The 26865-nt window shown below is 37.2% G+C and overlaps 1 pseudogene; it reads right to left on the bottom strand.

Moving 5' to 3' along the window:
* Nucleotides 1-26865, bottom strand: part of LOC122468909 — a 95121-nt pseudogene that overhangs the window by 67750 nt on the left and 506 nt on the right.

The raw sequence follows: 26865 nt of genomic DNA, 5'->3' as shown, positions 1-26865 counted from the left end.
TTAAGTTTGAAAGAGACACCATCAAAGCCCTGCTGGTGGGTAAGATCATTTCCAAATTGCTGTTATTGAATCAACCAGCAACTACTCTACATTTTGTTTTCCTTAAGAAAAAATTTTTTAAGCTTCTCTGTATAACCATTGCAATTTCTTCTTTTTGTCTATATGTGGCACAAATCTGCAAATCCTGGCTATGGTGAGATTTATCGGAGACTGGCAGAGGAAGTACTGGTCAGGTTTTGGTCCCTGAAGTTTGAATGGGAAGCACACTGATGACCAGGGGGAAGAGCAGGGGAGAGAAAGAACATGACGGTCACACTATAAAGAAGGTAGTAGTAGTAATTATGAAGGCAAGAAACAAGGGTACCCTCCTGGAGCCCTGTTTCTTTAAGGGTAACTGCTGATATCACACAGCGGGTAGACAGCAGCTCCGTGGAGGGTATAACCAAGTCTCTGGGAGGACAACCTGCCCTTGTCCATTTGGGCCATTGGCTATGAGTGAATAAAATGAAGTGAGTAAATGAGTGTTTGGACTTTGAATGAGTGGGATTTTCTAGAATTTAGATCTCATAGAATCTTCAGATTAAGTATATACAGTTTTTCATAGTGAGTACACTTCAGCCTTAACCAGTATCCTGAGGATGCATTCAAGTGAGGAATATTTGGCTTTCTATGGTAGTTTGTATTGCCTTGATTGAGTTGAGACACATTTAAACAGTGACCTCAGGCCTTGTATTAGAAAAGATTTAGGGGCCCCTGGGTGGCTCAGTCTGTTAAGCGTCTGACTCTTGATTCAGGCTCAAGTTATTATCTTGTTGTTTGTAAGACTGAGCCCTGCATTGGGCTCTGTGCTGACAGTGTGGAGCCTGCTTAAGATTCTCTCTCTCTCTCTCTCTGTCTCTCTCTCTCTGCTCCCCCCACCAACAAAAAACCTTAAAAAAAAGAAAAGATTTATTATGAGGTTTACATATATGTTAAACACAATCCCAAAGACTGGAGTACTGTTAGAGTAAAAACAATCAGTCAGTCCATAAGTATTTTTTTGAAGGTATGCTCTTCATTCATTTGTTTATTCATTTAATTAATTTTTCAAATTCTAGACACGCCTCTCTATTTTTTATGTTCAACACTTTACGGGTTTTTTTCTTAAAGCATAGGAAGTGGCCATTAATAATAGAGGATTTAGTCTCATAATTTTGAGGCAGTTATTGACACATAAAGTTGGTAATTATATATATTTTTTAGCCAGAATGTATTTGTGAGCATGTGTGGAACCAGTGTAGAAGGCATTTCAGCATCTCTCTCAGAGCAAATAATGCACAGAGTTCCTCTAGGACAAGAAGCTTCAAAGAGGGAGAATGTACCAGGAGTGGTTTGGAAGTTAATGACCTATTTGATCTAATAAGTTTTAGATTTTGGTAGAGACATTTTTTTGAAAAAAAGAAACATGCTATTGTGTCTCTCTCTATATATAGTAATGCTTCATATTGATGTAATGTAAAACTAAGCTCAGAGCAAATTGTTTTGCCATTACAAAGTGTTTCTTAAATTTATTATTAATACACGATGAGTTTATTGAGGCAGATCCTGGTGATACTCCAAACATCACATAAAAAGAACTGTACTTGGCACTGCAAAATATACCAAAATACTGAAAAACTTGTTTTCTACTCTGAATTAGGTTCTTTATAGAATCCTGAAATGTTAATTGACTTCGGTATTTGATGTTCCTTTGACCACATCAGAACACAATTGCATAGCGTATAGTGACATTTCTTTCATAGCCAGAAAATTGTAATAAAAAGGATTTAAAAAAAGAACTCTTCCGTGACTTAATCTAAATGTTAGAGCAGCTCACTCTTCATTCTTGTCTGATTTTGCAGAGCAGTAACCAGACGCCCTCCTGCCTCATATGACACATCCAGTAACACGTAGACACATTCATCAATAGTTGTTGACCGCACATCATTTCAGTCAAGTATGGTATGCTTCAGGCATTCTTGCTCTCAGCTAATCTCTCTACTTTTAGTTTTGCCTTTGTTATGGGTCCAAAAACCGTAAACAGTTTACTTGGCCGTGCTCTTTGGTTTCTCTTCAAGGTTGTGACTTTTTTTTTTTTTTTTTGAGAGAGAGCAAGAATGGGTGGTAGCAGGAGAGAGAATCTTAAGCAGGCTCCGTGCCCAGAGCAGAACCCAGTGCAGGGCTCAGTCCCAATACCCTGAGATCATGATCTGCACTGAAATCAAGAAATGGACACTTAAATGAGCCACCCAGGTGCCTCTTCAAGGTTGTGATTTTAGATTTGCCTGTGAATGTTCAACTTTTGGCTACCTCAGATAAATATTCCACCTGAACCTCTCTACACCTGACAGAACTCTTTACCTCTTTCTCAAATTTGTCACCTGGTGAGGCTACCTGGGCAAATGTTTCCTCTTTGCAGTTCAACACATTACCAGTGTGTTGAATATTGGGTGTTTTCAATTTCTTTGGGAATTTTAGGTTTTGTAATCATGGAAATAATAAAAGATGAGTTAACTAAGTGATATCTAAAATGTAATTATTTTTAAAAAGGAGCAATACTAGTGTACTTAAAACCTTGAGCTTCGTTAAAAAAAATATTTGATGAAAATGGAAGATCACCATGATTTTTCAGGATACAGTGTCACTGAGGTTTATGCCTCTTGAAGTTCTCAGGTAACTCCAATAGAACTCAACGTATTGCTTCCACATTCTTTCCCAAATAAATTATCACTACAAATAAATGATATTCCACATATGAAGTAAAATAGTAAAACTGGGCCCCCTGCTTGCTCATCCTGGGAGACTTCATGTTGCCACTAAGAAAGTTACTCAAGGTATATATCAGATTTATTGGACTGAGATAAACTGGCATGAAATCTGATCTGAGGACCATGAAGGATTTACTAATGTCTTTGGTTGACCACAGTCTCTGGGAGAAGCTTTTGCAAGTTCCTGCATGTCAAGAGCTGGAGGCAGGAGAAATCATAGCTGCATGGTCACAGATAACCACAAAGCCTTCCTTCCCCTGCATGTCAGCAGTCTCCTTGGCAACACATTTTCTCTCATGCCTTTGAAAATTGTTTTCAAGTAGAAACAATTTGGGTTGTTTCAGCAATGAAGATGACTAAAACTAAGGACAAGAAATAAGCGTTTTTTCTCCCTAGTAAGAAAAGAGCTCTCCAATGAATGTAAGTTAGTCATTAATTAGGCATTTCACCCATACTTAATACATTCCATAGCTTTGTAGGGGCTCTCTTGCTGAAGTCTTATAAGCTCAGTTTGAAAATATTGTGGGGGCACCTGGGTGGCTGAATCGGTTAAGCTTCTGACTCTTGAATGCAGCTCAGGTCATGATCTAATGGTTTGTGAGATAAAGCCCTGTGTCAGGCTCTACACTGAAAGGGAGGATCCTGCTTAGGATTCTCTCTCTCCTTCCTTCTCTGTCCCTCTCCTGCATTCTCTCTCTCTCTCTCTCTCTCTCTCTCAAAAGAAATAAATAAACATTTTTTAAAAAAGAAAGAAAATACTTTGGAAAACCACGCGACTTCTTCCAGGAAAAGGGCAATTCAAGGTTCATTATAAGAACTGATTCTAGCGGTGCCTGGGTAGCTCAGTCGGTTAAGCATCTGACTTTGGCTCAGGTCATGATCTGGTGGTTCATGAGTTTAAGGCCCACGTCGGGCTCTGAGCTGTCAGCTTGCTCAGGATTCTGTGACTCTTTCTCTTTCTACTCCCTGCCCACTCATGCTCTGTCTTTCCCTCTCTCTCAAAAATAAATAAACATTAAAATTTTTTTTCAAAAAAAAAATAAATCAAGAAGTAAGTATGGTCCATTTTCTGCTTCGTTTTCTGTTTAGTGGAAGAAACCATAATCTTGTTAGTTACCCCCTAGAAAATGGAACAGTGTAGCATCACAATTGTTTCATATTTTTAAGAGAACACAAATTTGCTGAGTCTACATTAAATTTGAAATTACTGATATAAAAATACCGTGTCAATCAAACACTTCTCTTGGAGTCTTGAAAGTAAAAGAAGTAAAGTATTCAAGTAGATGATGATTATTTACAAAATACTTGCCAGCCAAGAGTACAAATCAAGTGTCACCAATATTTCCCTGGCTCTTGGACTCACCTGGTAATGCATCAACTTTAACATTACCTAAAATCTCTCATAGAATTACTGCTGAGCATCTCTGGGCACATACATGAATGTACATTTACCCTGAATGTATTGTATACCATGTTCTGCTTTGACTCTTCTCAGATGCTTATTTGTCTTTATGGTCCATGAGAGTACCTCACAACTACTACATCTGGTAGCATCTTCCCTGGGTGTTGAGAATGTTGTCTGTATCAAGGTTTCTAGTTCTTCATGTTCCTGCTAAACCTCTTCATGTTCCTGATAAACCTGTGTATATTGGGCTCCTCCTTGCACAGAAGCATGATGCTTTGTCTTGGGACAGCAAGGCTCCCACATCAAACAGAATCCATATATAAACAGCTATTTCAGATTCTATCTACAGGCTGTCTTGCATAGATTCAGGCACAGTTCCATGAGGACCAATACAACTTTAATTTAATGATGCCATGTTTCAACTCCTGAATCTCATCCTTCTAATCGTGCTTATGCAATAGACTTCCCTCCATTTCCTGTTTCAGCTGTTTAGTTCCATAAGAAATTTCTTTATTCTTTTTTATTAATTTTTTTAACGTTTATTTATTTTTGAGACAGAGACAGACAGAGCATGAGTGGGGGAGGGTCAGAGAGAGAGAGGGAGACACAGAATCTGAAACAGGGTCCAGGCTCTGCACTGTCAGCACAGAGCCCGACGCGGGGCTCGAACTCACGGACCGTGAGATCATGACCTGAGCCGAAGTCGGACGCTTAACCAACTGAGCCACCCAGGCGCCCCGAAATTTCTTTATTCTTAATATAAACCCTTTGGAAAATTAAATAATGTAAATCAGTGGTTCTGAACATGTAGTCTATGTACCTCTTGGGGTCCATGGGGCCCTTTTAAGGGGGTGCATCAAGTCAAATAAGTTTTACATACAAAACGCCTCCTTTCATTTACAGTGTTCTGGATCTTTAGGAATTTTAGATTCCCAGCATGAATTGAGCCCTATTTGTGTCCTCACCCATACTAATCCCTCTAAAAACTGAAAAATATGTCAGAGTTTACATGAGCTAAAAAAGATCCCGGGGACCAGATGAGAAACCCAATGTTAATGCTCAAAAGGTTTTCATTTTGTATAGGATGAGGTGACTGCCTGTTTTACAGGGCATGGAAACAGGCCTGTGATAAGAGATGGAGCAGTTAGGACTCATTTGTGAGCTACAGTACTCCCTCCTTGTGTGAGGTTTTCCTTTTTGTGGTTCCAGTTACCCGAGGTCAACTGCAGTCTGGAAGCAGATGATCGTCCTTTTTGACATGCCTCAGAAGGTCAGTTGTAGCTTAACGTGACATCACAATGCCTACCCCATTCACTTCACTTTATCTCATCACAGGGGCATTTAATCATTGCGTAGCATCACAAGAAGAAGGTGAGTATAGGGACAGGAAGATATTTTGAGAGAGAGATCACATTCACTTAACTTTGATTACAGCATATTGTTGTAATTTTTCTATGTTATTATTAATCTCTTACTGTGCCTAATTTATAAACATTATCATATGTAAGTATGCGTAGGAAAAAACATAGTAAATATAGGGTTTAGTACTATCTGTAGTTTCAGACATCCATTGGGGGTCTTGCAACGTATGCCACACGTATAAAGGAGGAACATTGTATTTGTCTGTGTTGCCCATGGAATGAGGCCTCATGGTCCTGGCTGAGTGAGTCCTCCCCACATTGCCCAGGCAGAGCTGGCTGACTTAAGCTGGGCAAGCCAGAGCCTTGGGACTGGGACAAAGAAGATATAACAAGTGTCCACTCGTGACTAAGTTGGCCATAATTGTGTACATACAAGAACAGTAGAGAATGCTTGTCTGCAAAGAGAAAGAGGGTTGAAAGGTCTTCAGTGGAACAGAGATAATTGACTATGTGACCTTAGAAAGAGAGAGTCCCTGGGCATCTTGATATTTGATTGCCTTTCAGGTCCTAGTTCCAGGCTTTCACGAAGATGGGCTTGATTTCAGTTCTTTCATTCTAAAAAAAAATCCCCTTGTCCTTAAAAAATTTTCCATTTTAACTTCAACTAGTTGAGTAAGTTTTGTTCCTTAAGAAGCAAATAATTCCTGATGAAGACAAAATTTGATGAGTAAAGCTGCTCATCAGCCCACATGACATTTTTGAGTGATTTTTAAAAAAGCACCTGTTCCTCAAATAAAATATATCTTAAGTCAATATATTACTTACATAATAATTACATAAATTGTGTATGATTGTAGCAATTGTTTAATTATTATACAGCAGTTACAAATGGAAAAGAATTCTGGAAATACAAATACATTTTTTAATGTAAAATTTAATCACAGTAATCAGAAAGTCAAAGTTGTCTAGATATAATAATCATCACCATAAAAGAGTTATACATCTGCTTTTGTAGATAGAAAATTCTTTATGATAGTTTCAATGCTTAACTGCTCCATTATTGGATTTTTGATATAAATGAACCTTAATAGTCTTTCTTGTGATATTGCAGACCTTATGTACCTTTTCACTAATATTTTTGAGAGCTGTGTTCTCTACTGTGGACCAATTTTGCAAAGTTAGGTACAAATGAAACCTACATAAATATTTAATAGTTCTAGTGAACTATTGCAGTAAATATGTAAAATACTTCACTGGGGATCCTTACTAAAATTTAAAACAATATTTTTTTAAGTTCATTATACATTGATGCACATCAATAAAATATTCTTTACCATGTTTACTAATTTTAACTATTAATTTTTATATTATTGCACTAGCTTACATTCATTATAATTCTATTATATACTTATATCATGTATAAAATGAAAAGACCATGATACCTTTTCAGATCATAAACATAACATTAAAAATGGTATAATTTTGGGGCACCTGGGTGGCGCAGTCGGTTAAGCGTCCGACTTCAGCTCAGGTCATGATCTCGCAGTCCGTGAGTTCGAGCCCTGCGTCAGGCTCTGGGCTGATGGCTCAGAGCCTGGAGCCTGTTTCCGATTCTGTGTCTCCCTCTCTCTCTGCCCCTCCCCCGTTCATGCTGTGTCTCTCTCTGTCCCAAAAATAAATAAAAAATGTTGAAAAAAAAATTTAAAAAAAATGGTATAATTTTAGAAGCATCTGGGTGGCTCAGTTGGTTGCGTGTCTGACTTCAGCTCAAGTCACAGTCTCATGGCTCATGGGTTTGAGCCCAGCATCGGGGTCTGTGCTGACAGCTCAGAGCTGGAGCCTGCTTCAGATTCTGTGTCTTCCTCTCTCTCTGCCCTTCCTCTGTTTGCACTCTGTATCTCTCTCTATCTCAAAAATGAAAATAAACATTAAAAAATTATATAATATTATACAACATAGAAAAAAATGATTTTAAAATTTAGTTTTAGATTAATGATAAACTGATCTTGGGATATGTAGTTGAAGTGAATTTCAACATTTTTTTCCCCAGCATTTTCTGTTTGAAAGCTAACTAAACATTTGGCATCAATTTGTTTTAGCCTCAATAATATACTTTCACAATATCACTTAAAATGGTTTCTTATTCCTCTCAATGTTTTGAAGGATAGTATATATATTGGATTTTTTTCATCAAAAATTTGCTTAAAATATTAATTTTACTTAAAATATCATGTCAAATTGGTACTAAGTTAAGAAAGTCACAAGTGGACATTTTCTAAAGTATATCTTATTTGCAGTCTAGAATTGATATCTTACTATCAGCTTCTCTAAAAATAGGACCAAGCATTCAACTAAATTAACTTTTAAGAACTTGATGGTATCATCTTGGTTTTTCTATCGTACATTCTATGGTGGGTTCACATTGCCAAGTAAATGCCTTTCAACAAATACCAACGTTTCACTGGATAGCAATAAAGAATATCAATGATGGGGCGCCTGGCTGGCTCAGTCGGTTGAACGTCCGACTTCAGCTCAGGTTACCATCTCACGGTTCTTGACTTCGAGCCCCGCATCGGGCTCTGTGCTGACAGCTCAGAGCCTGGAGCCTGCTTTGGAAGCATTTTATAGGAGTCCTCTTATATCTCAGGCTGGCATAGCCTCAATGTTAAAAGGGACCCCTGAATTGGGATTCTCCCACACCCGCTGATGGATAAGGAGAACAGGAGGATCCCAACAACCTTCATCACTGAGGGCCCCTGTAGGGATGACTATACTTAGATAAGACACAAAAGACTTTAAGACAAAAGCTGTCTCTAGAGACAACGAAGGTAACTATATAATGATAAAAGGTCAATTCAATAGAAGAGTACAACAAATATAAATATGTGTACACTCAACATCAAAGCACCTAAATATATAAAGCAGATATTGACATATCTGAAGGGAGAAATTGACAGCAATACAATAACAGTAGGAGACTTCAGTGACCCACTTTCAAAAATGTATAGAACATACAGACACAAAGTCAGTAAAGAAACAACTGACTTGACATCATAGACCAAATGGACCTAACAGACACGTACAGAACTTTCCCCTCACAGCAGAAGAATACATACTCTTCTCAATTGCACATGGAACATCCTCAAAGGTAGATCACATGTTAGGTCACAGAACAAGTATTAAGACATTTAGGATCAAAATTAATCCAATCAGAATGGAATACACCCAAAATCAATAACAATAAGAAATAGAAAAATTCAGGTAAGTGGAAATTAAATAACTATGTTATACTGGAAATTATAAAACACTAATAAGGAAGATTAAAAAAAACACAAGTCAAAATGGAAAGACATCCTGTATTCACAGAATGAAATAATTAATGTTGCTACAATGTCCGTACTACTCAAAGTGATCTGAAGATTCAATGCAATCCCTATCAAAACCCAATGGCATTCTTTATAGAAATAGAAAAAACAATTATGAAATTCATTTGGAGGTACAAAAGACCCTGAAGAGCCAAAACAGTCTTGAGTAAGAAGAAGAAAGCTGAAAGAATCATACTTCTTGATTTGAAAATACATTACAAAGCTACAGCAATCAGAACAGTAATATACCAGCATGAAAATAGGCATATATACCAATGGAAAAGAATATAGAACCCAGAAATAAATCCACACATGTACGGTCCACTGATCTTTACCAAGGTGACAAAAACACACAGCAGAGAAAGGATAGTCTCTTCGATAACTGAGTCTGGGGAAAACTGTTTTTCCATATATATAAGAAGGACATTAGACCCTTGTCCTATACCATATATAAAAGTCAATTCAGAATGGATTAAAAACTTAAACATAAAGTCTACAATTGGAAAACTACTCTAAGAAAACCTAGAAAACTTCTTACCATTGGTCTGGGTGATTTTTATAGATATGACACCAAAAAAAAAAAATCAACAAAAGCAAAAATAGACAATTGGGACTATATAAAAATAAAAGGCTTTTGCACTGCAAAGGAAACAACCAACAGAGTGAAAAAGCAACATATAAAATGGGAGAAAACATTTACAAACCACATATCTGGGACAAGAGGTTAATATCCAAAATATGTAAGGAACTCCTACAACTCAATAGCAAAAAACCCCATACAAATAACCCCCTTAAAAATGGATTAGGATCTAAATAGATATTTCTTTGAAGAAGAGATATAAATGGCCAACAGGTACACAAAAATGTGCTCAACATCACTAATCATTAGGAAAATGAAATCAAAACCACAATGAGATATCACTTCACACCTGTTAGAATGGCTATTATCAAAAAGACAACAGATAACATGTACTGATGAAGTTATGGAGAAAAGGGAACCATTGTATACTGTGGATGGGAATGTAAATCAGTCATTATGGAAAACAGTATGGAGTTTTCTCAAAAAATTAAGAGTAGAACTACCTAATGATCTGGCAATCTTTCTTCTGGCTATGCATCCAAAAAAATGCAATCAGTACCTTGAAGAGATATCTGCACTCCCATGTTCATTGCATTATTCACAATAGCCAAGATATGGAAACTGCCTACATATCTATTAACAGATGAAATGAATAAAGAAAATGTGCTATGTATATATATACATAATGGAATATTATTCAGCCTTTAAAAAATGAAATTCTACCTTTTGGAAAAACACGGATGGACTTGGAGAACATGATGCTAAGTGAAACAAGCCAGGAACAGAAAGGTAAATACTGTATGATCTTATATGAGGAATCTAAAATAGTCAGACTCATAAAAGTGGAGAGTGGAATGCTGGTTACCAGGATTGGGAGAGGACAAAGCATGAAGATATTGATGAAAGGGCACGAAGTTTTAGTTATGCAAGATGAATAAAGTCTGGAGATCTAATGTACAGCAATCTGACTATAGTTAAGAATACTGCAATGTATACTTGAAATTTACTAAGAGTGTAGATCTTAAGTTCTAAGTTTTTGTGTTCTCACCACAGAAAGAAAGAAGGAAAGAAAGAAAGAAAGAAAGAAAGAAAGAAAGAAAGAAAAAAGGAAAATGATAACCATGTGAGGTGATGGATATGCTACTTAGCTTGGTGGTGGTGATTATTTAACAGTGTATACTTACATAAAAATACCAAGTTGTGCACCCTACGTACATACAATTTTTGTCAATTTTACCTCAAAGGGGAAAAATAGCCAAAGTTGTTGTTGTTGTTATTTAAGGTGTCTTAAAACAACACAAATTTCTTATCTCACAAATTTCATATTTGGTCATCTAGACACAGGTTAGTTGTGTCCTCCACTCAGGGTCCCTCGAGGAAAAAAATCAAGATATTAGCTGTGGCTGTGTTCTCATGCAGAGCTCAGGACACTTCCGACCTCACTGGTTGTTGGTTGTTGTCAGTTTCCTACAGTCAAGAGACTGAGGCCCTCAGCTTCTAAAGTCAGCCCCATTCCCTGCCACATGGCTCTTCCTTGTCATGATGGTTTGTTTCTTTAGAATCTATAAGAGTAAGGGCGCCTGGGTGGCTCAGTCAGTTAAGCATTGGACTCTTCATTTCAGCTCAGGTTATGATCTCTCGGTTCATGAGAGCCCTTACTCCCCGACCCCCCCCCCCCCAACTGATGTGCGTGCTCTCTCTCAAAAATAAACAGCAAAAAGAATCTGTAGGAGTGTATCTGCTGTCTCTTCTCTTTCCCTGACTTCTACCATCTCTGATTTCTAAATCCTTTTTTTTTTTTTTTAATTTTTTTTTCAACGTTTATTTATTTTTGGGACAGAGAGAGACAGAGTATGAACGGGGGAGGGGCAGAGAGAGAGGGAGACACAGAATCGGAAACAGGCTCCAGGCTCCGAGCCATCAGCCCAGAGCGCGACGCGGGGCTCGAACTCACAGACCGCGAGATGGTGACCTGGCTGAAGTCGGACGCTTAACCGACTGCGCTACCCAGGCGCCCCTCTAAATCCTTTTTTTAAAGAGCTTACTTCATTAAGTCAGCCCTCCTAGGATAATCTTTTTGGATTTTACTTTTTTTAATCTTAAGACTTTATATATATAATATGTAATATATATTATATATATATTATTAGAGAAGTTTTAGGTTCACAGCAAAATTGATAGGAAGGTACAGAGATTTCCTATATACTCTCTGTCCTCCCACATGCACAGCTTTCACCATTAACATCCCCCTCCAGAGTAGCACATTTGTTATAGTTGATGAGCCTGGTTGACAAATACGTATATCAAAACATCAAGTTGTACAATATACAATTTTGTCAACTAGATCTCAATAAAGCTAGAAACAAAAAAGATATTCTTTCTCCTGGATTTATAAAAAACATTTAAAGGGTGCACTCACCAAGAAATACAAAATGCCATAACGGTTTTTATGATAACTTTTCATTCTATTAATTTTTTACAGTATGTTAACAGCATTGGCATATTCCTGGTTCCTCAATTTTTTCTTATATTTTTATCTAGATAAGGTTTTTGTAAGTGTTTACATAAATGTGTGCAATCCTGCTTCTGCTGTGTTATTAGGCAAAATTCTTCACATTATTCTCAGATGGAGCCACTTGTATTTTGGAAGTTATAAGTCTAACTCTAATTATGATCTCTTTCACATTACTTTGCTCAGGGATTGTATCTACAAAATTGAGAAATATTTAGAATCTTTCACATTTTCAAAATAAATTTAATATATCATGTCTTCTATTTAAATTATTCATTTTTATAATTTATTGCCTGCAAATATGTTATATTGTTTGTTGTTGATTTTTGTATTCTGCACAACTGTTTTCCTATACCATCATCAAATTTTGATATAGTTTTTGTTTGGTATTGGCTAAGCATTTCTTGAAATAAGCAACCACATAATCTCAGTGTTACACAAAGATAAGCATTTATTTTGCTCTAGTGACTCTGGATTCACAGGGGTGACCCGAACCGAAGTTGGACATTAAACCAACAGAGCCACTGAGGTGCCCCAAGATGTTATTACTTCTAACTTGTGATGGAGAACTTTCAACAAGACTGTCTTTTAGTTGAAAATCCCAGTTACATGGTTATGTATCTGGGACAGGAGAAAGTACTTTGGTGTAAATAGGTCATCCATTTTTTTTTCCTTTCAGTTTTTCTCAAAACTCATTAGATATAGTTGGTATGGAGATAGAGGGTAAATTTACATTTTACTCTATCAGTGACATAACTGTGCTATAGTTTGCTGAAGGTAATAGCTCTGAATTCTATTTTATTTTCCCCTGGCATTTCATCAAATTTCTCCAGAATGTCTTTTAATGACACAGAATAATATTCTTATAATTCTATTCTAACACCTCTGCTTTTCTTTAATCTTGACATCTGCAGTGAAGTGATATTTAACAATGTAGTGGTTTATCTTAAATTTTGTAGCGTTTTGAAATAATATGTATCTAAAGTTATTTAATTTGAAAGTAGTTTTATTTTAAATAGTGAAGTAATCATAATAACAAGCAAATAATGCTATGCTATACTAATCAAACTGTTACAGAGTAATTCCTAATGTATTTACATATAACACTTTAAAAATGAAAAAAAAAATACCTTAGCCATTAAATAATGCTTTGTATTATTAAAGTACTTATATAGTTAATTTTAAAATTCAGCAATGTAATTATAACACAACTAAAGTAGAAGAGTGTATGAGCTACAATATTAAATATCAAATTTCGACACTGTGCTAAGAACAATGGAGGCTTCTAAAATTTTTTTAAGATATGGTAATTAGTATATTAATTTAAAATGCAATTTCTTTGTTTAGATGCACAGATTGAGATGTTAAATCAACAATGTCTTTTGTTTATCAATGTGTATATTATAATATTGGAATGTGTACATATATAATATTAGAACAAAGCAGTTTACTTCCTTCTATCTAAAAATTGTCATAATATACTAATTTATTAGAAAAAATTTTGTTGATATAATTTTTAGAGTTAAAAAACTTAATAATAAATCTCTTAACTTGAAAACATTAACAATGTGCACACCGAGAACTGCAACCTCTAACATGGCACTTTGATTTGGGGAATAACTAAAGCTTTCTCAGTAGTTTGATGTTTCACTCACTTCATAAAATATTTCCTGTGTGATTAAAATGAATCAATGATTTAAAATGATTAAATTGAATGAGAATTTTTTGTTAGGTGTATACATCTAACAAGGCCAACAATGACAAGTAGTTCAAGTTTACTGATTATAGGTCTGCTATTTTTTGCCTCAGTTTTAGAGTGGAATGGACTGAAATCTCCAGGTACCATTGTTTTATCTATTCTTTTCCTTCAGTTCTGCAGTTGTTGTTTTATATATTTAGGAAGTATATCATTAGGTGCACATATGTTTATGATTGCTATAGCTTCCTTTTCTGTTATTCCTTTACCACAATATAAAAGTTTCTGTATTAAGGTAACATAAGCTGAAGTTATAGATAATCCACAAACAGCACTATTTTAACACACACAAAAAATATTTTCTTCCTCACACAAAGCACATTCAACTCCAGGGGGTATGGTCATTCAGGGACCCAGGGTGACAGTCAACATTGCCTCCAATACGTAGAAGCAAATAACAAAATTATAGATCTAAAACTCCAACATTTTCCTTATTTTCAATTAGTGCTTTTATCTACTTTAGGAATTCAGGTTATAGAAGACTTATAAAATGAGCTGAGAAGTTTTTCTCTTCTACTGTTTACTGGAAACACTTGTATTAGAGAGAAATTAACTGTTTCTTGAAAGTTGGTAAACTTATCTCTAAAACTGCCTTAACCTAGAGTTTAGGGAGAAGATAGCATTTGGTGAGTATTTTTAATTTCTTTCAATTATATTGACTATTCCAATTTTATACTTATTCCTGAGTTTTAACATTAAAAGTATTTTTCTGGAAAGCTATTTATTTAAACTAGATTTTTAAATGAATTAGCATATAATTGTCCACAATATGTGTGCATTTATGGTTGTATGTTTGCTTTTGTTTTGGAACATAATTGTGTGGGATTGAGTTAATCATACTTCCTCGGTTCCAGGTGCCGTGTCAGTTTATGGCCACACCAGACCACTCTGTTTTACTTCTTTATGTAATCTATTTTACCTTTTTTCCTTAACTATCTACCCTGCTCACTTTGACAACAATTCAAATGTGTTTATTAAGTATATATTTCTTTGTATGTTTTTTGCAAAATATATATTGTGTGCATACATATTTTAGTTAAACAGTATCATGTCATATAGTTAAAAGTTCTCCCTGAGCTCAGTGTTTTCAAGATACGTCCATATTGCTATGTGCACACCTACTCTGGTCTGTTTAACTAGTGCACAATAATCCATGATGTATTTCCACTGCATTTTACCTATCTACTGTCTTTTTATGGACACTCTAGATTCTCCTACTCCCTGTCATCTCAAATGGCACTGTGATAACTATACTTACATGTGTCCTCTGAAGGGTCTATGTAACATTTCTCAGAGTAAATGCCCAGGAGAGGGTGGGATATGGAGAATGTGTGTGCTTAATTTGACTAAGCATTTCCGCATTGCTCCTACTGTATATGCACGATAGTTGTATCCGCACATCCCACCAACACTTAACATTATCAAGCTTTCTAATTTTTGACAATTCTATAGGTTTAAAGTAATCTCTTATTATAATTTCAGATATCTAATTATTAATGATTTTGGATATGCCAGTCATGTAAGTTTGGCCCTGTTTGGGTCTTCATGTGTCATGTGTCAAGATTCAGGATAGATTGTGAAACATCAAATAGAACAGATTGAAGAACCATCTTTCTTTAAGGAAAAAAGGAAACTCACAAAACCAAGCCCAGCAGAAGATAAGGGACAGTGTGGATTCCCCACCTGTTCTGCTTGCACAGAAAAAGAATATGCCAAGCCTGGGTGTTGCTAGACCCTCTGTAGTTCTGCCTTTCAGGGGAAGACACTTCCCCTTGTTATAATGCCAGTCTGAAAGCAACCTTATCAGTAAGGGACAGTGATCTAGACAGTGGTCTGGATTGAGATGGTACCTTTTTACAGTTGTTTGGGAACAACAGCTGTGTAATACTTAGAGGCCTCGTACAAATCCATTGTATCACTTGTACAGTGATACAACTTGGTCAGAGACTTAAGTTAGAAAATTCATGAACATCATTCTGCAGATTCATTTTCTAAGCAGTGAATTGTGTTCTCTCCATTCTGCCCAATGAGTGATCTTTTCTTGACCAGTGTTATTAACATCAACTCTTGAGAAGCTATGTAGCAATCTACTGGTATCCTTTGTACTTGGCCCTGGAATGCTGAAGGGGCCCCTGTTTGCCAGGTATATTCGTCAGGGTCCATTCAGGAAAAGAGAAACCAATTAGGTATTTTTTAAGGTATTTTAACTGAAGGGAATGTGATACAGAAATGTGGCACTTTGAATTCACATTCTAATGTGCCAATACATAGCTCCCAAATTGCTTTGGCCATCAGTATTACCAACATATAGGGGATAGAAGGATCACATATTTTATGAGTTAGGCCTGGAAGTGGCATACTTCTTTCCATTTTCCCTTGGCCAAAATATAACCACATACTTACACCCTACCTCAAAGAAAGCTGGGGAAGGTAGTCTTGCTATGTGTTTGCCTCACATTTAAAAGCCAATCTGGTTGATTTAAAAAGTATAGGTTCAGGGGCGTGTGGGTGGCTCAGTCGGTTAAGCGTCTGACTTCAGCTCAGGTCATGATCTCATGCTTGTGAGTTTGAGCCCCACGTCGGGCTTGTGCTGACAGCTCAGAGCCTGGAGCCTGCTTCTGATTCTGTCTCCCTATCTCTCTGGTCCTCCTCTGTTCAGTCTCTCTCTCTCTCTCTCTCTCTCTCTCATAATAAACATTAAGAAAAATTATAAAAATTATAGGTTCAAAGTTGATTTATTTAAGCACTTAAAAATATTACTCCATTATCTTGTCATCAAAGTTAGTGTTAAGAAGTCTCACATAAGTCTGATTCTTATTTCTTTGTGGAAAGCCTTTAGAACTTTCTGATGTCCTTATATATCATTAAAATTCCTATTTTTGTTTTATATTTTTATAATATTTCTATTTTCTGTATGTTGGTAGTTTTGTTTCTCTCCTCCATATCTCTTCATTTTTCTTTTACATTTTATTTCCCTTTTGCCTTTCATGCTATCCTCAGGAAGTTTTCTTCAGCAGAATCTACAGACATGCTAATTGATTTCTCAGCTATTTCTACGCTACTATTTATTTATCTTAAACCATTGAAACTGTTTTATTTTCCAGAACTAACATTTCTGCTTTCTGTTTATGACTTCATCCCACTAAATATTACTAAACATTCATTTTAATATTTTTGAGAGCATTTATCATGATTGCTTAAAATTATTTTTCTATTCATTGTTGGCTTTGCTTTATTTGTTGAAAGGATTGCTTTAAGAGTCTAGCCATGTTGGCTTGTATGTTCATGTTCTCTTAAAATGGATTCCTGCTCTGACTTGTAATGTGTAATGGGGAAATACCAAAGCCCTGGAAGAACCTGTTTTCTCTGAGTTTTAGGAAAGGGCAGGAGGGGAAACCAGCACATCCAGGCACTACAGAGCCACTAGGTGGGCCATCATATCTAAAAGATTCACCTTTAAAACCCCCTTAGGTGGAGGCAGCTTTAGAAGGGGTCATTTCTTTGGAGTGAGGTGAACCTTACTGTTTGGAGGGAAAGGAGGCAAATAATGAATGCCTGAGGGTAGCCAGTGTGCCTACACCTGTTTCTGCCAGCTCCTGGCCCCAGCGGGATTTTTGTGCTACCGTTGAATTCTCTTCCACATTCATCCCTTTCCTCAAAACCAGGTTGCCTAGACTTGAGGGAATTCCTGTGACTATGGGGCAGGCAATAATTGTCCAAAGCAATGTAAAGAGAAGAAAAAAACTTAATGTATTTCCTCCAGTGTATTCCCTCAAAGCTGCATGTTCGTAGCCAGATGCTAAAGCTTCCTTCTTTCCTTCCAAGATGCTATCAGTCTTCCCGGAGCTCTCAAAGGTTTTGAATAATTTTTTCAGCTTGATTCTTGTTTTCTGTGGTTTCTCTAGTGCTGATTCAAGGGAGGGAGTAAGAAATAATCTAAATCTGATTGTTATTTGATTTAAATTATAATTTTGATACTTTTGCTGAATAAATTTTTTGAATGTTAATGTAATCAAATATTTTGTTCTTTTAATTTAAATTCTCTCATATTTTTTCTTCATTTCACCCCATTCAAGAGATACGCTAAGAGCACATTAGTAACCCTTTCAGGTATTGGTTCTCTGTATGTGAATAGGACAAAAGATCTGCTTAGGGGCACACACACATCACTGTGTGTGTGTGTGTGTGTGTGTGTGTGTGTAAAAGGTCTTGCCTAATTTTAGTAAAAGGCGAAAGATTTATACGATCTGAAGAGAAACCAGAGTATTGCCTAATTTTAAAATATTCTGTTCTGATTCAGGATGCTATATACTATCTACCCTACTAGGGAATTTGATAATTACTAGTGTTGAAAGTCCTTTCCCATACCAAGGCTTGAGTTAAATTTAATATGGCCAAGTGAGTTATCCAGAATGTATACACAGTTCCTGAGAAATCACACAGGTAATGAAAAACAAAAAAGCTCATAAAGAGGTAAACATAAAAGAATTAAGTATTCAATAAGAAGACTGAAAAATGATAATAGTCAAGTGATTTTGAGAGATTACTCCTCAAACCAGCCTATTTTAGTCATTCTGAGTGTGTGAAAGGTGGAGAGTGAGGAGAGATGAAGAAAATAGAGGTCCTTTTTTTCAAAAGACATGCCATCTAGTTTGAAGGAGATGTGCATATATAAAATAATGAGAACGAGTCAACAGTATATAATTATCTGCCCCTCACATAGTATCGACCTCAAGGGCAAGAGAAATCAGAGATGAGAGAAAATAAAGTTATTATGAGTAGTTAGGGAAGTCATAAAAGACGTTCTCAGAATAGATTTTGATATGGGTGTGATAGATGTGGAGTGAGGTGGAGAAATGTTTCAGTTAGGGTTTGTGTGTGTGCATGTGTGTGTTTATTTGTGTGTCTACTGTTGGGGTTGTGAAGAGTAAAAGATTTAAATAATGAGTAACTGAATAATGAGTAACTGAGCAGAAGTATTGGCATTTATTTTCTGGACAGCAGAGGGCTATTGATATTTTTTGAGTAAGAGACTGATGTGAGAATTGTAGTATTTTCGTCAGGTGTCAGAGTGCCGGATAAATTGGACAAAAAGATGATAGCGGATAGGAAGGCCATGTAAGAGACTATTTTGACAATCCAGATGTGAGTTAATACAGGTGTAGACAAGGGCAATAGCAATTCAGTAGAAAAGAAAGAACCGAATGAAATTCAAATACCCCTGACATTAGCACTAGGATGATTTGTGATTATATGTGAAGAAAAAATAAGAAGCAGTCATCATTTTACCAAAATAATATAAATATTAGGATGAGAGAACAGTTCTTGATGAGAAATGGTGAACTTGGTATAAAATAGAAGAACGAGTTTTAAACGGTGCTATATGGGTTATCATAGTTCCTTAGAAGCATGTCAGGATTTCTGAAAGCCACAGAACATAATTTAAAAATTAGCTATTGACACATTTTAATATAAAACAACACACTCACTTCAATGTGCAATCGATAAATTTTATCTCATTGGTGGACACCGATGGCATAAATAGGAGCCTCTGTGCTGACTCACTCATTGCACAGAACTTGTTTGTCTGTGTACTCAAATTCAAAATTCTTACAAAAGAATTGCTGAGAATTTGCTGCTTTTCAATGTCTTTTTCTGAATTTAGACCATGGAACAGAAATGCAACCCAACTGTTACCCATAGCTTTTTGTGTATATATGTATGTATGTAACAAAATGACCCAATTGTCACATTTAAGGACAAGTGTTTGCTGTTCTGTTAAGTTTAAAGTGATAAAATATTGGGTTTCCATTTAAGACATGTTGTAAAAAGGAGTCTGTTTTTAAAAAGTTTGAAAGCTACTGGTTCAGAACATATTAAGTTTGAAATTTTAGTGGAACACAGATGAAAATAACGTTTAGAAAACCGGGAATGTGGAATTAAAAAATTCTGTTGAGGGGCGCCTGGGTGGCTCAGTTGGTTGAGCGTCCGACTTCAGCTCAGGTCACGATCTCGCGGTCCGTGAGTTCAAGCCCCGCGTCAGGCTCTGGGCTGATGGCTCGGAGCCTGGAGCCTGCTTCCGATTCTGTGTCTCCCTCTCTCTCTGCCCCTTCCCTGTTCATGCTCTGTCTCCCTCTGTCTCAACAATAAATAAACGTAAAAAAAAAAAAATTAAAAAAAAATTCTGTTGACAACCTTGAGTCTGGTGGGCAGATCTGAAAATAACTCACATGGTTGAAACAGAGTGATTGAATTCTCTCAGTACCAAGAGTGTTTTCAGGAGTTTCCCAGGACGTGGAGAGTGAGAAGGAGCAGTATCCAAGGCTAGAAAAGAAGGGAAATCAGGGGGTTGGAGGTGTACTGGTTCTTAAGCATATTAAATTATTGGATCTTATTCTGAGAAACCAACCAAAAGAGTCTCAATCTCAAGTGAAGATTCTAAAAACTATATATGTAGACAATAAAAATTAAATTCCATAAAGAGCTGGTGAAGAAGAAATCTAAAATGTCTGGTAGAAGTCGAGGCCTGCCCAAAGGAAAGTAAATGCATTGCATTGCTTCTATGAAGAAACCATGGTCCAAAACAGTATGGCCAGCTAATATAACATCTTTTCTAATTGATGAGAGGGAAGGAGAAAGACACGCGCGCGCACACACACACACACACACACACACACAGCAAGAGAGAGGGAGAGAGAGAGAGAGAGAGAGAGGGAGAGAGTAAAGGAGAAGAGGGAGACACAGAAAGAGAGGGGTAGAGAAGGAGAGACAAGGAGTGGGAAAGAGAGAGGGTGAGAAAGAGAGGGGGAGAGAGGGAAAGGGCGAGTGGGAGAGAGAGAGGAGATAGAGAGGAAAAAATAATGAGTGGTATTCTACTTTACAACAACAAGTTAAAAGCAATAGAAATGGGGGAAAGAAAACTGGCAGATCTAACTGGATACAACTAAAAAAAGAATAGATGGAAGATAAGTCAAAGGGTAATTGAGCACATAAGAAATTTATAATAACTATAGTTCTTTTTGTAAAGCATGATGGAAATGGAAAGATGAACCAGGGGAGAAACAAAAGTGGATGTTCGGGTCTCCCACAAGGCATGTAGAAAAGGAAGGGGAATTTCAATGAAATGAGCCTGCTTCCATTTTTCATGCTGTAGAAATGACTTTTATTTCTGCCCCAGATGTTGGGAACACTTACGCTCCATTAAGGATCCCAGGCAGCTCTTGTGAGAGTTTATATTTTTTCGCTCTCAATTTTTCTTCCTGATTGGAGGAAGTGTTTTATCTTCTACTTTAATAAACTGTGTAGAAGACCTGCTATTGAATTCTGGCCTCTTTCCTGTAAAAGGCTAAGAAGGGATTGCTTTGAGCTTTGGACAAAAGTAAACGCTTCTCTTTCTGTTTATTTAATTTTAGGAACTTGTTGCATTTGCCCATATTGCGTGAGAGTTGGCTTTCACGATGTACGTACGCATACAGACTCAATTCAAACAAACATATATTTTTCTGTACAGAGAAAGGAGAGTGCGCTTGCGTAGAGCGTGTCTCTGTGTTCGTGTGTGTATATAGATAAGATCTGAGGGGCTCCGGTGAAGACGAGAATAGGTTCTTAAGTTCAGTAAGTTTAATGTGACACTAAGGATGCCATATTTCACAAGAGCACATACTCACACACATTGTTTCCAGTTAAGCCTTGTTTAAACCAAGCTTTGACTTTGAGGCTTTCCAATCTAGAAAACAAGTGCAAAACACTCTAGTACCATAATCACATTAAATTCCTTCAACATCCCCCTAAGAAATGTGCACAAAAATAATCTCATCTTGAACTGGAAAAATCAAGTCAGAGGTGATGCATAGTTTTTTTTTTTTTTTTCAAGGACCTAATATAAATCTGAAAGTACACACTAAAAATCTCCACCAAGTTCCTGCTTTCTTGAATCCACTTACAGTTTTAGCGTACCCCCAACTGCTAGAATCATTTCTGATTTCAGGCCAGAAAGATTTACTTAATGCTATGATCTGGCACTAAACACACTGGGAGCCAATCAGGTGCTCACTCTGTGTGCTAGTTCTGATAACATTTCCGAACTGAACTTCCCAGAACCTTCAGACCCCTGCTGTGCCATTCTCTGTTTCCCTCAAAGACTGAGTGGTGGTCTTGCCTTGAATCCCAGCCCCGTGTGTGGGTACCCAGCTTCCTGCCGCCAGACCTGTACCAGCAGTCTCCACGTTAGCCCCTGTGTTTTGTTCTCTCTCCGGGGGAGGCATGCTGCTGCGTCCATGCATGCTATGTGCCCCCAGTGATTGCTTGTGTGATCCAAAGCCCTCTGTCCATCACCCTAGTCCACCAGAGCAGTGGTTTCAGAGCTTTGGCCACACTATCCAGGCCCACACTTCCACTCAGTTGTGCTGTGGGTTTCTGCATTCTCCTGGGTGCTTCCCCATCCTGCATGGCCTTTCAGTTCACCCAGTATCTCCTGATGTTGATGGAAATTATAACTGAACCAAAACAGTATTCATTTTCTGACTTTCCATTCAATTCTACAGATTTAGAATTCAGGATAATTGGAAGAGAGGTGAGCCTAAACTTTTATATCGTGTTAATTAAGGACAAAAATCTGCTAAACAAAATACTAAGGCATCAGGTAGAATACTTAAATTTCATGAGAGAATGAATTTTCCAAACACATTTAAACTCTTTTCGCCTATTTATATAAAATACTAACACATTATTTGGGAATCTCATGTATTCAACAAGGCATTCCCCCTAATGAAGGCTTTGCAAATAAATTTCACTTACTTTATTGATTAATAAGATTGTATGTCACTTAAAATTGTGAGCAAATAACATTTTTACTGATGCTTTTCAAACAACCTATTTCTCTTCACTTAGATAAAATTAGCAAGACTTGTGGAAATAGTTCAAAAATGTTAATCATGCTAACATTTATACATTTGTGAGTTTATGGAAGCACATGTAATAGAAAATCCAGAGGAATTAAAGCCTAAAAATGACGCAACTGCCAAAACAATATTTTTCCAAGGTCCATTGAAAACTTGTAGTATCTATGCAGTGTTAAAAACATATGTAACCGAACTGTGTGAGGGTTAGAATATGGCCAACTTAGGGGTGCTTGGGTGGCTCAGCTGGTTAAACATCTGACTCTTGATTTCAGTTCAGGTCATGATCTCATGGTTCATGAGTTCGAGCCCCACATCAGGCTCTGCACTGTTAGTTAGCTTGGGATTCCTGCTCTCCTTCTTTATCTGCCCCTCTTCTCTCTCTCCCTCTCTCTCTCAAAAAAAATAAATTAATTAAAAAAAAAGAATGTGGCCAACTTAAAATTCAGCCCTCTTTTCTGCATATTCTTCCTGGGCTCCATTTCCTTGCTTTTGAAACTGTGCATTAAGACGGGACATAAGGAAGTAAAGAGCCCAAGGAACTGCATGTGCGTGAATGAAGCAACACATGAATGCCTGGTCTCATGGAGCTCTCCCAGGGACCCCCTGCATTTTATAAATGAGAACCTTTCAATGAAGGGCCCAGAACTAGACAGAGGAAACCAGACATGGAAGGACCTAGCCTACCTTGAACTCAGGCCATGTGCCAGGTACTTTACAGACAGGGCTATTTACTCAGCTCGCTAGACTCCGTGTTGGACAATGAGGAAGAAGCTTTAGTATCGTTTTCACCACTGTCCTGAAAACTAGCTCTGTTGGTTTTTTTCATCTCTGAAAGTTAATCTTGCATAAATACCAGAGATTTGGGTTACTCAGATCTCCTTTTCCATTATTACAAGTCTGATGGATATTGAAGTTTCAATCTGTCTTCAAATTAAAATCTTCTCCTCTCCCTGCTCTTAGAATTTCTAAGTGAGGTGTAGGGTGGGGTGGGGGGGGGGAAAGTTCTGATTTTAACCTATTCTCCCAGGTCTTCACCCCCAGTTCTCACCATCCGGAGTCATGGCAAATTCACCACGTGCAGACCGCCCTCTTGGAAAGGATATTTTGTGCCTGAATCTGTCTGTGAAGTGTTCTGGATTACAACGCCTTCTTATCAGTTTTATCAATTAGAAAAACATGCCTCACCTTTAATTGTTTTGGATCATATTCAATTTTTCTTTTTAAATAAGGAAGAGAGCAGTTCATTAACCGGCCCAAAGCCATAGCAAATGGCTTTCCTGGGATTTGAAACCACATATTTGGAATCTAGAGTCCAAGCTCTTCTCATTGCCTTATAAAGCTTCTCTGTGAGTATAAACACAAATGAACAAATACGTTTCATACCTTTAATTTAGCTTTTTCTCTCATCAGAGGTTGAATTATTAGATCAACACCTTTTGGACAACTAATACCATTAAGGAACCAACAACAAAAAAGTGATTTATAAATACATAAATAAATACAATGTCTATTTCTGTTTACTAAAAAGCACCCCCACATATTAAATATTATAAATGAAGTAGATTTATATGATATTCTCTATTTAAGGGTAATAAAAATAAAAACTGGTTTTCTATGGATCAGAAAATAGATTGAGAGCTTTTAAAACTTTGGATGTTTGGACACGTTGAGGGCAATCCAATAATTTTCAAACAAAAATAAAAACTTATGATAATTCCAGGAAGAAATATCAATTACTGAGGTGTTCTTGCAGCTGTTCGGGGCCGTTAGAACATTGCACACATGCAGCTTGGATCTGAAAACTGAAGTGTGGCTGGAGGTGGAGAAAAGCAAAATCAGAGGTGGCTGAGAGAGAAGACTATTGCTGATTTACCCCCTTTCCATACAACGCCCTGGGATTTTATTTGAGTGCTCTGCCTGACCTAAAGTAAGATACTACACTGCCAGTGAAGGAGTGGTTACAAGTAAATCAGGGCTTTTCAAAACCATTTCCTTTGGATTCTTTGAAATCAGAGAAAACATTTTTGAAAACCTAGGAAAACAAACAAACAAACAAACAAATTTTGAGGGAAATTAATTGCATGTTCAGAAGACAGCTGAATGTTAGGTTAAGTCAGATGCTTCCTAGCCTTCCCTTACTTCTCTGCTGAAATCCCCAGCCTCACCCCTTTTAGTCCAATATTGAAAGCTGTTTTAGGGGCAAATAATAAGAGGGTGAGGAGGAAGGTGGTAGTGACCTATCAAATTATCATGACCTGTTTTAGAATTTTGGCTGTGAGTAATGGTCCCAAACTATAAGTGTTCCCTTACCGGTAGTATTTGCATGGGGGTAATCTTCAGATTAGAAATCTTTGCTGGAGCATCAGTTTTCCCTTGGCTAGCTAGGAGGAATTCAACAGCTATGCGATCATTTGTGACCACACTGGGTAATAAATTTAACCTAGTTTGTAGGGCTTCCAGAGCATCAGCTATCCTATAAGAAGTACCCTAAAAAGAAACAGATACTATTAGGAATATACATAGTGTTTATATCAACAGTAGTGGGCCAATCATTGTTCCTTTAATGTGAGCAGATTTTGTTTGTTTGTTTGTTTGCTTTGGCTGGAGGGTCCTGAAGAGAATATTGAAGATTTTAGCTATGATAGTGCCAACATTAGTTCCCATACCTGGTGTACTAGATTTTGTTGATGTGGAGTCAAGGTTCCTGTTTTATAAGGCTGAAGTATGGCATGCACGATGTGATAGAAATTTAACGACCAGAGAAGCCTGTAAGATGAAATCTACCTTCTGAAATGTTGAAAGCAAGAACTATTAATTTTTTTGTAGACAGGATCAGGTGGAGGTACAGATCCAGCAATGAATTAAATTCAGGAGAGTAGTTGTATTAGTCATGTTTCTCCAAAGAAATAGAACCAATAGGATATAAAAGGGGATTTATTATGAGAAATTCAGCATGCAGTTCTGGGGGCTGACAAGTCCCATGATTTGCATACTAGTGACCTAGGGAAACCAGTGGTGTAATTCAATCTAAGTCTGAAGGTCTGAGAACCAGGGGAGTCAATGATATACTTCCCAGTCTGAGGGCAAGAAAAGATGAGATGTCCCAATTCAAACAATGAGACAGAAAAGAGGCTCAAATGCCTCCTTCCTCCACCTTTTGGTTCTATTCGGGCCCTTAACAGATTGGATAATGCCCACCCACACTACAGAGGGCAATCTACTTTAGTGAGGCCACCAATTGAAATGCTAGTCTCATCCAGAAACACCATTATAGATACTCAAAAATAATGTTTTACCAGAAACCTGGGCATCCCCTGATCCAATCAAGTTGACACAGAAAAATACCTATCACAGTAGCTAAGAGAAAAATAAGCAAGAGTTTGTTTTTCCTTAAGTGGCAGAAGACAGAAGATCTTACGGGGAAAAAAACAACAGAATGAAAATAATGGAGAGTATCTTGAAAAACCTTCATTCAGCTAATAGAAAGTGTCAAAGTATAATAATAAGCAATATTAGAAGTGAGCAAAGAAAAGTTATGCCAAGGACTCAGAAAATCTTACACTGTTGCCTTGGACAGAAGTAGTCTATCTCTGCAGTAATCAGAGAGTTTGGGAAGATACTGTTTACCCTCTGTAGCTGTCTGTTTCTGGGCATTTTTTATATCAAATATGATTTATTGTCAAATTGGTTTCCATACAACACCCAGCGCTCATCCCAACAGGTGCCCTCCTCAATGCCCATCACCCACTTTTCCCTCTCCCCCACCACCCATAAACCCTCAGTTTGTTCTCAGTATTTAAGAGTCTCTTATGGTTTGCCTCCCTCTCTCTGTGTAACTTCCCCCCCCCCTCCCCCCTGGTCTTCTTTTAAGTTTCTCAGGATCCACATATGAGTGAAAACATATCGTATCAGGGCAATTTTTAAGAATCCTCAGTTTAAGGCCTACCGATGGCATGGGCATCCAGTGATCTAGAGATAATGGTGTATGTATTTTTTTTTAATTAAAAAGAATGTTTATTTATTTTGAGAGGGAGAGACAGTGCGAGGAGGGGAGGGGCAGAGAGAGAAGGAGACACAGAATTTGAAGCAGGCTCCAGGCTCTGATCTGTCTGCACAGAACCCAATGCAGGGCTCCAACTCATGAGTTGAGATATCATCACCTGAGCCAGAGTCAGACAGTTAACTGACTAAGCCACCCGG

Source organism: Prionailurus bengalensis, chromosome B1, assembly GCF_016509475.1.
Source record: "Prionailurus bengalensis isolate Pbe53 chromosome B1, Fcat_Pben_1.1_paternal_pri, whole genome shotgun sequence".
In the NCBI taxonomy this organism is placed as follows: domain Eukaryota; kingdom Metazoa; phylum Chordata; class Mammalia; order Carnivora; family Felidae; genus Prionailurus; species Prionailurus bengalensis.
This window is presented reverse-complemented; position numbering and strand designations above follow the sequence as displayed.